At 42.1% G+C, this 12,770-nt stretch overlaps 1 pseudogene; it reads right to left on the bottom strand.

The window, feature by feature from the left end:
* Positions 1-1,236: 1,236 nt before the first annotated feature.
* Positions 1,237-12,770, bottom strand: part of LOC102913089 (eukaryotic translation initiation factor 4B pseudogene) — a 36,979-nt pseudogene continuing 25,445 nt past the window's right edge.

Here is a 12,770-nt window from a genome sequence, read left to right on the forward strand (position 1 = left end):
TCCCCTGCAAAAAAAAAAAAAAAAAAAAAAAAGGATGGGATTTTACTTCTCAAGACATCTCTCAAGTCATTTTCATAGAAAATATTTTTGTCTAATTTCCTAGAAGAAATTTTACATGTATTCAGGAGCTGGACGTAAGTCTACCCCTGTTTTTATTTTAACAGAGGAGCAGAGTAGGAGAAGGGACACGACAGCTTCCTTTTGGCTGCAACTATCTGGGAGGGAAATAGACACAAAGAAGGCAAACTACCTTTTCATTGTCTACAATCAGTTTGTTTTTACTCCATTCAACCGTGGGTCTCTCTCTAAACGCCCACTGCCTAGGTACCAGCCAATCAAGTGCACTGGATAAGCGACTTGCTATGCCCCCTGCTGCTGCACACTAAACCAGCGTTCCTGCACAGCAGGCCTGGGGCTTGCACATTCAGACCAAGGTATCATTTGTCTGCAGGTACGCTGACTTCCCACAGCAGGGAAGCTTGCCATCTTTGGAACTGATCCCTACAAAGGTGCACATCAAAAGCAGACAGGTCAAGCTACTGTGTTGCAAGAGAAACCAGGACCATGTTCTATAGTTCTTTGCATTATCCTTTATTCTTGAGGGAAGTTAAGAAGCCAACTCTTCTAAGCAGAAACCCACATACTGTAGGTTACATTAGAAAACCAAGCACTGGCATGGGGTTTCAGAGAAGGAAACTTGTAGAAACCTTAACACCGCAATCCAGGCGGAATACCTGCAACTCAACTCTCCCCTTTTATGCATCCCTATTCACCATCCAAGTCCATCAATTGAAGCACTCTGATCTCCAGGGGGAGCGGTGTGGAAGCAGCAGGAGCAGGCAGACAGGGGCAGAAATCAAAGATACCACAGAGCCGGTATGCTTGAGAAAAACGGTGGTTCCTCAGGCCTCAGCTTCTTGTTGCCAAGATCAAATACTTGTGAGAGCAGGTGTGTGACTTACTGCTTCTAGGAGGCTAACAGTGTCATCAAGAACATGAAATGACCAGAGTGACAAGGATTTGAAAGAATGTGGATGTTGCTCAAAAATCTAAATGGTCTTATAATAAAAAACCCAGAGTCAGATATTGGGGTAAATGCTGGAAGATCAGAGAGACAAAGGAACAAGCTACAGCTACTTCTCACCTCTCCAACTCGACAATGAATCCTCTGACTGAAGTCTTCAGCCAAAAGGGCTCCAGACCAAAAAAAAAAAAAGGTGGTGGTGGGGGCTTCTAGCCAAAAAGGCTTCTAGTTACTGTATCCTCATGCCTTATATACCTTTCTCTGCTCAGCCATATCACTTCCTAGTGCTGGGGTTAAAGGCGTGTGTGCTTCCCAAATACTGGTAGCAAAGGTATGAAATCTCAAGTGCTGGAATTAAAGGTGTATGACTCCCAAGTGCTGGGATTAAAGGTGTGTGCCACCACTGCCTGGCTGTTTCTCTCTTAGACTGAATCAATCTCATGTAGTCCAGGGTGGCTTTGAACTCACAGAGATCCAGACGGATCTCTGTCTCCCGAGTGCTAGGATTTAAGGTGTGTTCCACCACTGCCTGGTACCTATGTTTAATCTAGTGGCTTGTTCTGTTCTCTGATCTTCAGGCAAATTTTATTAGGGTATACAATATATCACCACATGTGGATATACCTCAACCTTTAGGAAGGACAATGTTTAAAAGAGGCAAAATCAGGATACACAAGACTGAAATTTCCCACAACTTCTAAGTGCTTCCTCATTCTTGTGTTTATTGGAGGTCACACCACTTCCCTTACTACCTGGTATCCTGTTATTGATTACCTTCCCAAAACTTTTCAAACCATGATTGAGACTGAGTTTCCTATTTATTTTGATTGCCAAGCAGTACTACTTGTTAGTGGCCTGTAGATTCACTTCCAACTACCCCTTTGAGGGGAGAGGGGAGTAAAAAATAATACAGTTCCCCCTCGGCTGACCCCAGTTAAGTCAGAATTACAGTAGAAGGTCTGGCAGCCTCCTGGAGAATAAAACAACTTGAGAGACTAAATCTACCTTTCTAAGGATGGGAAATTTAATCAGGTAATGTTTGGGAATTCATGGATGCCACCATAGAATAAGAATTAAAAAGGTAGAAATCTCACTCGTCCTTGTACCTTTCTCTACGTCCTAACTGATTTGGCTGAGTGAATCTCACTGTCTCTACATTTCTGCTGAATGGAGCCCCAGGCACTAGTCACACAGGTATCATCAGAACATACCACAACTTCTCCATTCATAAGCAGTAGCCACATGTCTCTGGCTACAATGGTGATTCTCCAGTTACTTCAATATTTTAAAAGGCTGTAGCAGCATCCAAAAGAATTTCATTTCATTAATTTTTTTAGTTAAGAAAGGTCTTCAGAAGATTGTGAGTTTCATTTTCTCTTGTCTAGATAGAGGTTTGATTTGTTCTTGAATGTTCCAGGGTAGAGAGACTAAGAGAAAGCACAGGATGTGGAGGTCTACTCATCGCAGCCACCTCCCTCATCCTTTTCTTCACCATCCATGGAGAAAGCAGCATGCTTGCTTGCAGAACTGAAATTAGAGGCTGGATTCTTGATTCTTGTCAGATTTCTTTGACTCAGGTGCAGATCTGGAGTGTTGATCTTTTTGCCATCTTTCCTATCCAACTCCTTCCAGTGGTCTTTGTTCTCTCCATTTCCAGGACCACAGCTGGAGTTCCCACTTTGGCCCCTTGGGACACCTCATCCATTTTATTTTCATTTTTCCTTGATGGTCTTCCCTCAGAGGGTTGAGCTGGAGCTACTTTCTCTCCACCTTTTGTAGGGGACTGCTGCTCTATGCCTAGCTCTGAGATCAAGCAGGACGAACCACACATTCTCATTTGGTGGAGGGACTGGTATTATCTTTAGAGGAGGATCAGGTTTAGAGATTAGAGAGTGACAGTCTTTCCTACTGGGTGTTTCATTTTCTAGAGATGTCTCACTCTCTCCTTCATGTATTTCTGCCAGATGTGGCTGGGGCCCAAGTCTGCGATGACTCACTTCCTGTCCTCAACCGTTCTCTTTCCCAAGTTTCTTCCCTTCGCCAACTTGGGCTTCTCTCCTGGAGCCGGCAGTCTAGTTTTGGCTCACATCCAGCTGGCGCTACAACTTCTGCTCCTTCTGTAGTCTGCTGCTTCTCGTTCTCTAGCAGCTGTGTCAACAGGCTTTGCTCCTCCAAAGACAGAAGCCGCTCAACTGGACTGGGAGGTGCTAGCGGAGGAATCGTCTTCCTTAGGCATACTCTGCAGCTTTAGATTCAGTTTGGGTCTTTGGGTGGGGGGTGGGGGGTCTTTGTCATCCATCCTCTAATTGTCCTGAGAGTAATCATCCCTGGAGCTTCATGACCTATTGTCCCATCTGTCATACTGGTCTTCACAGCGGTCACTACCTCCTCTGTAGTCCCCACGGTTCACACTAGCAAATGCTCTCCAGCCACTGCCTATCCTGGAGTCATAGCCTCGGTCATAGTCTCTGCTGCCTTGGTCATCATAGCTATCTGGCCCCCTTAGCGATCAGTTTCTCAGTGTGGGCCATCCCAATATCCTTCCTGATACCTGTTCTGATACTAATCTGAAGATCTCAATACCTGTCTCCAAAGATATCATCACCTCTTCTAGGTGGGTAGCCATCAAAGTTGTCTGTGGCAGGATGGTCCCTATAGTCTGTGTCTGTTTTGTCTTGATGGAAAAAAAACCAAACAAACAATTATCCCTGTCTTTATCCTGTGCTTGGCCAGTAATGTCCACCAAAATTCTCCTGTTGCCTAGAGACTCTTCATTGAGTCTCAGAACACTGAGCAGAGACAATTCAGGCCCTCAAATTCTGCAGTTTTAGATCTGTCTGGATTATTGGCTTCATGTGGTAAACATACAGTGTTGATATTTCACCCTCTTAAGAATTCCTTAATGGAGTCTTCTGTCACATCACAGGGCAGGTTCCTTAGAAGAGCACTGTAGGGTAGAGATTTGGGAAGAGGGCTCCCATCGATAGTGGGTTCCTGAGCAGCCTGTGGAGCACTGGGAAGGATAGAATGATCAACTTGAGGTGCCCTATACACATTGTCATTGTTACTATGCCAAGTTGTTGACACATCTCCTTCCAGATCGTCTGTTTCATCATCCCAGCTGACTGGTTTGGAGACATAGGTGCTTCCTCCACCAGTATCCCCATCCTCAGCTAGAAAGTCTGTTAGGGAGAGGGTCTTCCCCTTATCCCCTCCCCCCTTTTTTTTGCTGAAGCCAACATGTTGGGAGAGGGAGAGAACACAAAGGCAAAAACTAGTTTTTAAAGTTAGCATTCAAAGTACTGGGTGGGCTTTATTATGGCCTTTTGATACATATGCATTAATATGCTTTCCATACATGTTTTGCTGTATTTTGTCCTCACCTACTGCCTTCCCTCCTGCCTACTTCTTCTTGGTACATTCATCTCTCTTTGTAGCTCCCCCAACTTGTATTTCATCACTCTCACTTTCCTTCTCTTTATCTTCCCTTAAGATCTTCTTTTCTCAATAATGACATCATGAGGTTTGTAGGCAAATGGATGGAACTAGGAAAAATCATCCTGAGTGAGGAAACCCAGACTCAGAAAGACAAACATGGTATATAATCACTTGTAAGTGGATACTAGATGTAAAGCAAAGGATAACCAGACTGCAACTCACAATTCCAGGGAGGCTACCTAGTAAAGAGGACCCTAAGAAAGACACAGGGATTGCCCAACGACAGAGAAATGGATGAGATCTACATGAGCAAACTGGGGGTGGGGGAGGTAATGGAGGGCAAGGGTCAGGGGAAAGAGAGCTTAGGGGAGCAGGAGGTCCCAGCTAGATCAGGAACAGAGTGGGAGAACAAGGAAAGAGATACCATGATAAATGAGGACCCCCATGGGAATAGGAAGAAGCAGAAAACTAAAGAGGTCCCAGTAATCCACAAAGATACCTCCACAATAGACTACTAGCAATGGTTGAGAGAAAGCCTGAGCTGACCTGCTCTGGTGAGCGGATGGCCAAACACCCTAACTGTCATGATAGAAATCTCATCCAGTGACTGATGGAAGCAGATGCAGAGATCCACAGCCAAGGCCCAGGTAGAGCTCCAGGAATCCAATCAGCGCGAGAGAGGAGGGATTATATGAGCAAGAGATATTGAGACCATGATTGGAAAAAGCACAGGGACAAATAACCAAACTAGTGGAAACACATGAACTGTGAACCAATGGCTGAGGAACCCCCATGGAACTGGACCAGGCCCTCTGGATAAGTGAGACAGTTGATTAGCTTGAACTGTTTAGGAGGCCCCCAGGCAATGGAACCGGGACCTGTCCTTGGTGCATGGGCTGGCTTTTTGGAACCTAGGGCCTATGCTGAGACACTTTTCTCAGTCTTAGTGTAGGGAGGAGGGGACTGGACCTGCCTCAACTGAATCTACCAGGTTGAGCTGAATCTCCAGGGGAAACCTTGCCCTGGAGGAGGTAGGAATGGGGGATTGACTGGGGAGAAGGCTGGGGGGTGGGAGGAGGGAGGACAAGGGAATCTGTGGCTGATATGTAAAATTATAAAATAAAATTATTTATTAAAAAAAGATCTCATGATCCTTTTTCTAGTTTCATCACACACACACACACATACCAAAGAATCTGTATGTGAGAGAAAACACTCAGTATTTGACTTTCTGAGTCTAGCTCATTTCACTTCACATGATGGTTTCCAGTTCTGTCCATTTCCTGCAAATGTCACCATTTCATTTTATTTTCTGTGGAATAAATTCTGTTGTGCATATATGTCAAAATGCCCTTTATCCATTCATTGCTCAATTAGTATCTAGACTAGTTTCATTTCCTAGGTCTTGTAAGTAGTACAGCAATAAACATGGATGTGCAAGTATCTCTATGGTATATCAACTTAGAATCCTCTGGGTATGTATATGGTGTAGATGTACCATAGTGTAGTTCTATTTGTTTAGTTTCATGAGAAACTTCCATACTGTTTTCCCTAGTGGCTATGATGGTTAATCATCATTGCCAAATACACTAGATTTAGAATCAGGGCAGAACACAAGTCTTAGTGTCTATGAGGGTATTTCTGTAAAGGTTGAACTGAGCAGGGAAGACTTACCCAGAATGTGGGAGACACTAAGTCCATGGGCTGGCTCCTGAACTGAATGAAAAATGAGAAACTAGGAGGATAGGGATGAAACTCAATTGGTAGAGTGCTTGCCTAGTATGCAGTCACATAAAACCAGGCATGGTTGCACAATGCTGTAATCCCAGCACTCAGGAGGTAGAGGCTGGAGAGTCAGAAATTCAAGGTCATCCCTGAGTACATATTGATAGGGCAGCCTCTCCTGCATGAGATTCCATCCCAAAGATAAAAAGAGAAAAGAAAAGAGAAGAAAGAGGAGGGAGGAGAAAAGAACCTCAGCAGCAGCATTCACCAATATTTGCTTCTTGATTGTAGAAACAGCAGCTTCTCCAGTCTCCAGCTATCCTGCCTTCACTGCTAGGAAAGACTCTACCTCAAACTGCAAACCAACTCAGTCCCTTTCTGAAGTTGCTCTTGTGAGGCAGTTTGTCACAATATGAAAATTAAATAAAACAGAAAACAGTCCTGAGGAGTGGGGTCATTGCTATGACAAACATATGAAGCATGTAGGCTTTGAGAATTGGTTACAAGATGAATGTAGAAGAGTGAAAACTTAGGACTAGAAAAGATCAACAGAGCTTAATGGGCTGTTATGTTGGGAATATGGATGGCTAAAATACTGATTGAAATGTAGATTGTAGAGACCTAGTTTATAAGGTTTCAGAGAGGACAAATTCTCTGTAAAAAAGTTGGCTAAAGACTATTTGGATGACATTCTGGCAAGGAACCTGGCTGTATTCTCTCCATGTCCTGAGAATTTGAGATTGGATGAATTAAAAAGGAGTATACTAATTTAGTTGGCAGAGAAAATTTAAAGAAAGAATACTAGCCAAGCTGTATCATGATTCTCACTCTTATCCAGGTCAATGGTGAAAAAAAGCAAATAAAGTAAAAAGATATGGGGGAAAATGTGAAATGTGACCAGGAAAAGAGCATGAGCAAATTTATAAAGTTGCAGACAAGATGGGTTCCCAGAAAGCCACTGTAATTAGTACCATTAAGTTCAGGCTCCTTTTCTTGTAGCTGTTACTTGTTCTCAAGGCTCCACTGTAGTACAGTATCAAACAACAGGTTTTCTCAAAATGGTGCTCAGCTCCTGCCCTCCAGGTAATATCATGACAAAGTAAGATTCCTTCCTACTGATACACCAAAGTATTCACTGTCTCACCAAATCTTGAGACTGGTTTTGAGATTTGTAAAAGCTGTGAGTTTGTTCTGAGGGTAGGTCTTCCAGTCTGTTTTCACCAGGGATGCTCAGCTTACCTTTTGGAGGAGGCTTCTGATTCATCACCCCAACTGTGGAGCCATGCTCCTGACTTCTTTTTTTTTTTTTTTTTTTTTTTTGGTTTTTCGAGACAGGGTTTCTCTGTGTAGCTTTGCGCCTTTTTCCTGGAGCTCACTTGGTAGCCCAGGCTGGCCTCGAACTCACAGAGATCCGCCTGGCTCTGCCTCCCGAGTGCTGGGATTAAAGGCGTGCGCCACCAACGCCCGGCCTGCTCCTGACTTCTTTTTTGTGTGCTGCCCATCTTTCCCTGATACTTTTGTGGTATCTCATAATTGCTTTGTGAACTTCTGAAGCTCTTCCTCTCCTTTTGGAATAAAGTTTACTTTTTTATTATCTTTGTTTATTCTTCACCAAGTCACAGAAAAAGCAATATCTAGTCAATTTTCTTACCTTGAACCTCGGAAAAAAAGAGAGAAGTCTCATTGTGTAGTATAGGCAGGCCTGGAACTCATATGCATCCCAGATTGGCATTAAGCTTATCCTCTTGCATCAGCCTCCTGGGTGCTGTAATCACGGGCCTTACCTGTCACATCTGACTTCCAACAAGGATCTTGTTGTTTACAGGCATGGCAAGTACCATGAGGATGAAGAGGCGGAGACACGGAAGCATTGGAGAAATTAATTGAAATCTTGGGAGCTCACTATCACTATGTACTTATTCTTTTTTTGTTTGTTTTTCAAGAAAGGGTTTCTCTGTGTAGCCCTGGCTGCTGTCCAGGAACTCACTTTGTAGACCAGGCTGGCCTCCAACCCACAGAGATCTGCCTGCTTCTGCCTCCCAAGTGCTGGAATTAAAGGCGCACACCACCACCATCTGGCTTAATTTTTAAGTTTTTCTACTTGAGGAAGACATAAGACCCAGGACAAGGGAATACTGTTGTTTTTGCTGAATTGACAAAGTACCAAACAACCTTCTAAATGTTTATGATTATACCCATAGACTTGCTAATATTAGCCTTAATCCAAAACGCCTTAATTTCCAGTGAGTGATGGTGAATGCAGAGACTCATGACTGCATAAGGTGCTAACAATAAGAAATGAATGAATGCTCAGCCCTAACAAGACATTTATACCATCTCCTCTAAGGCTCAGGGAACATTGTTCGAGGGGAGACAAAAAGAATGTAAGAGCTGGAAAATAGGGAGAAGGATAATGAAATGTCATCTTCTGTGAAAGACACAAACTCACAGCAGCTGCTTGAATTATGTCTGCACAAGAATAGGATCATCAAAAGTCAGGCATTGATGGTGGGTGGGCTTAGAGGGCCCTATTTCTCACTACTGGACTATTTGCTACTGATAGATTCATGGGGAGGGGGAGTCATTGGCTTCGAATGTGTCCCTACTGGCTTCAATGGATAGTTTGAATCCAACAGTCACACAGATGGCCCTGGTGAAAATAAATGGGTCACAAAACTAACCTTAAACCCATGAAGTTGAAGAAAGGACTAGTAAGAATGTGGGTTGTTTGATAGAAATATGAGAGACATAAGAGGGATGTAGGTCTAGAGTAACCAGATACATTAGATGCATGTATGAATTGTCAAGGAAATAACTTAATGAAAGGGTATTTTACCCACTTCAGCTTCATTATTTGTGTTTTTTAATCTCTGCTTTCTCTCTCTCTCTCTCTCTCTCTCTCTCTCTCTCTCTCTCTCTCTCTCTCTCTCTCTCTTCTTCCATGATCTCAATTTGTCACCTGGACTGGACATGGATTTGTGACTCCTTCCTCAGTACAGTAGTGTTAGGTTTACAAAAGATTTGCACCACCACAGATTTTTCTTAATAGGTTTTAGTTTGTGGGGAAGTTTTAAGTTTGTAGAAAAATAGAGCAGAAAATCCAGAGCTCTCTCATATTCCTCTCACATATAAACCAGTATATGTTTTTCCATATTCTTAGCATCTTGAGTTACATTATAATAGATGAAACTACATTGATGTATTAACAATCATAAATCTCACAGTGTACATTAAGGTTCAATTTTTTTGTGCTGTACATCATTAGGCTTTGCCTAATGCATATTGACCATTACAGTAAAATCATGTGGAATAGTTTCACTAATCTAAATATCCTCTATGCTTGCTTTCATTTGCTTTCTATTGTTGTGATAAACACCATAAACAAAAGCAACTTGGGGAGGAAAGGATTTATGTGGCTTATGCTACATGATCGTCATTAAGGAAGTGAGGGCAGGACCTCATGGCAAGATCCTGGAGAGAGGAACTGAAGCAGAGGCCATGGAGGAGTGATATTTATGGGCTTGCTCTCCATGGCTTGCTCAGCTTGTGTTCTTACACCACCCAGGACTACAGATGGCACTCCCCGGTAGGCTGAGCCTTCTCACATCAATCATTAATAAAATGAAATGCCCTATGAAATTGCTTACAATCTGATGGAGGCATTTTTCTCAATTGAGGTTCATTTTCCCAGGCGACTCTGGCTTGGGTCAAGTTGACACAACCATGCAATAAAACATCAACAACATCAACTAACCAGTATATGCTGGTACTTTCAGAGGCCAGGAGAGGGTGTCAAATACCCTGGAAACAGAGTTTTGGAAGATTGTGAGCTGCCATGTGAGTGGTGGGACCCAAAGTCCGGTTCTTTAGAAGAGCAGTAAGTATTCTTAACCAGTAAGGCATCTCTCCAGCCCCCTATTTTATCGTCTGGTTATCTATTATCAAGTTTCCTTCTGTTTTGATTGGCTCTCCCCCTCACTCTTTTGTCTCCCCATCTTCTTGTACTTCTCTGTCCACTTAAATTTCTCCACTTTTCTCCCTTCCCTTTTCCTAACACATATTCTACTACTTCCCTCATGTTAAAAAAGTTTCTGTTTCTCTACTTTCATGGCTCCATTTCTAGGTTCATGGCCCTAAACACACTCACTCTCCCCTAAATGCACATATATAAAAATTAGCAGCCAGGATTCTCACCTGAGAAATGATACGTGGAGTTGCTCTTTCTGACCTTGAGTTACTTCAATTAAGGCAATATTTTCCAGTCCTATTTATTTTACTGATAATTTCATAATTTATTTTTCACAGTTAATAAAATTACATTTGGTATATGTACCACATTTTAATTATCCATTCACCAATTGATGGGCATGTAGGCTGATTCCATTTTCTTTTTTATTATGAATAGAGCAGGAACGAAGATGGATGTGCAAGTACCTCGGTTTTAAGGTAGAAAAAGGCCTTTGAGTATATGCCCAGGAGTGGTATATCTGGGTCATATGAAATTTCTCATTTCAGTTTTCTAAGAAACTTCCACATTGATTTCCAGTTTACACTCTGACCAACACTGAATAAAGGTCATCTTTCCCCACATCCTAGCCAACATTTACTATCATTTTTTTCTTGATAATAGCAGTGGGCAATCTTTTTTTTTTTTTCTGGAGCTGAGGACCGAACCCAGGGCCTTGCACTTGCTAGGCAAGCACTCTACCACTGAGCTAAATCCCCAACCCTGGCAATCTTTTTTTTTTTCTGATACGTATAGTTATTATCTGTATAGCCGAAGCAGCTGATTTCTTTCAAGTACTTATTGGATATTTGTAATTCTTACTTTGAAATGTCTTTTCAGTTCACTTGAATTTGGATAGATTGGTTTACTTGTATTTTTGTTCATTTGTTTTTTTTTCATGGCCTGTTCACTATATAGACCAGGTAAGCCTCGAACTCACTGAAATATTCCTGCCTCTGTCTTCCATGTATTGGGATCAAAAGTGTGCTATGATGCTTATCCAGTTTACTTGTTCTTGTCTTAGAGTTTAATGTTTTGAGTATTTTATATATTCTCAATATTTATTAGTTATTTGCTGGATGAAATGCTGGCAAATGTTTTCTCCATTCCATAGAAAAGCATAGTCATAGTCTGATATTCTCAGCTTTCTTAAAGTTTCAGAAATTCAAATTCTTATCATTGGTCTGTCTTGCAGAGGAGACTCAAAAAAGGTGTCTTGGGATAACTCAAACCAAGCAAGTGAAAGACTTGTACAATAAGGACTTTAAGATATTGAAGAAAAAATTAAAAAGATGTCTGAAGATGGAAAGATTTTCCATGTTCATGGATGGGTATGATTAACGTAGTGAAAATGGCCATCCTACCAAAAGCAACCTACAGATTCAATATAATCTCCATCAAACATTTGTGGGGCATTTACCCACCAATCCCACAGCTCCTCAGAGTTTTCTTGAGTGTGAGCAGCAGAAAATATTAGATAGAAGAATTTATTGTGGAGATAAACAGATAGAAAATAAAGGATAGCCTCGAGAGGGCCTGGAACCTTTTCCAACGGCCCCAACTGTCTCTGCCCCAGGGTATTTATAGAGACACCAAGGGGTGGAGCAAAAGACCTCCTCCCCCAACACAGCCAAGTGCAGACCATCTCAGACACCTGCACTCAGGCCCATGGTCCTAATCATCCTCTATGCAGACATGCTGGATAAAGCCATGAGGAACTCGAAAACAGGCTCCCACAAACATTCCAACATGATTCTTCACAAAAATAGAAAGAACATTTTTTCAGCTTAATATGGAAACAAAAAAAACTCAGGTATAGCTAAACAATCCTGAATAATAAAAGAACTGCTGGAGGCATCACCACCCCAACCTCAAATTGTATTACAGAGCTATAATAATAAAAACAGCATGGTATTGGCACAAAATCAGACATGTTGATCAATGGAATAAAATTGAAGATGCAGTCATAGTTCTACAAACACCTGATTTTTGACAAAGAAGTTAAGAATGCACACTGAGGAAAAGACAACACCTTCAAGAAATGGTTCTGGTCAAATGGGATAGCTACACTGAGAAAAATAACAGTAGAGTCCCGTTTATCACCCTTTATCACTCAGCTCAAACTGGATCAAGAGTCTCAACATAAGCTGAGCAGTGGTGGTGCACATCTTTGATCTTAGCACTCAGGAGGCAGAGGCAGGCAGGGTTCTGTGAATTTGAGGCCAACCTGATCTACAGAGCGAGTTCCAGGACAACCAGAACTATTACACAGAGAAGTCCTGTCTTGAAAAAAACAAACAAAAAAGAATTTAGATATAAGGCCAGAAATCCTGAATCTGATAAAAGAGAAAGTGGTGAATAGGCTTGAACTCATTGACAAAAGGGAGGATTTACTGTGCAGGAAATTGATAGCACAGGCATTATGAACATTATTAAATAGGGAGGCTGGTGGGAGAGAAGGGTAAAGGAGAGAATATAGGGAGGAGCAACTAACACTATAGACCTTTTGAAAAGCTGTGTGGAAACCTACTGCTCTAAAAGCTTCCTTTTCTTTCCTTTTTTGGGGGGTGGAGGTTT

The sequence above is a fragment of the Peromyscus maniculatus genome, chromosome X (genome assembly GCF_049852395.1).
Source record: "Peromyscus maniculatus bairdii isolate BWxNUB_F1_BW_parent chromosome X, HU_Pman_BW_mat_3.1, whole genome shotgun sequence".
In the NCBI taxonomy this organism is placed as follows: domain Eukaryota; kingdom Metazoa; phylum Chordata; class Mammalia; order Rodentia; family Cricetidae; genus Peromyscus; species Peromyscus maniculatus.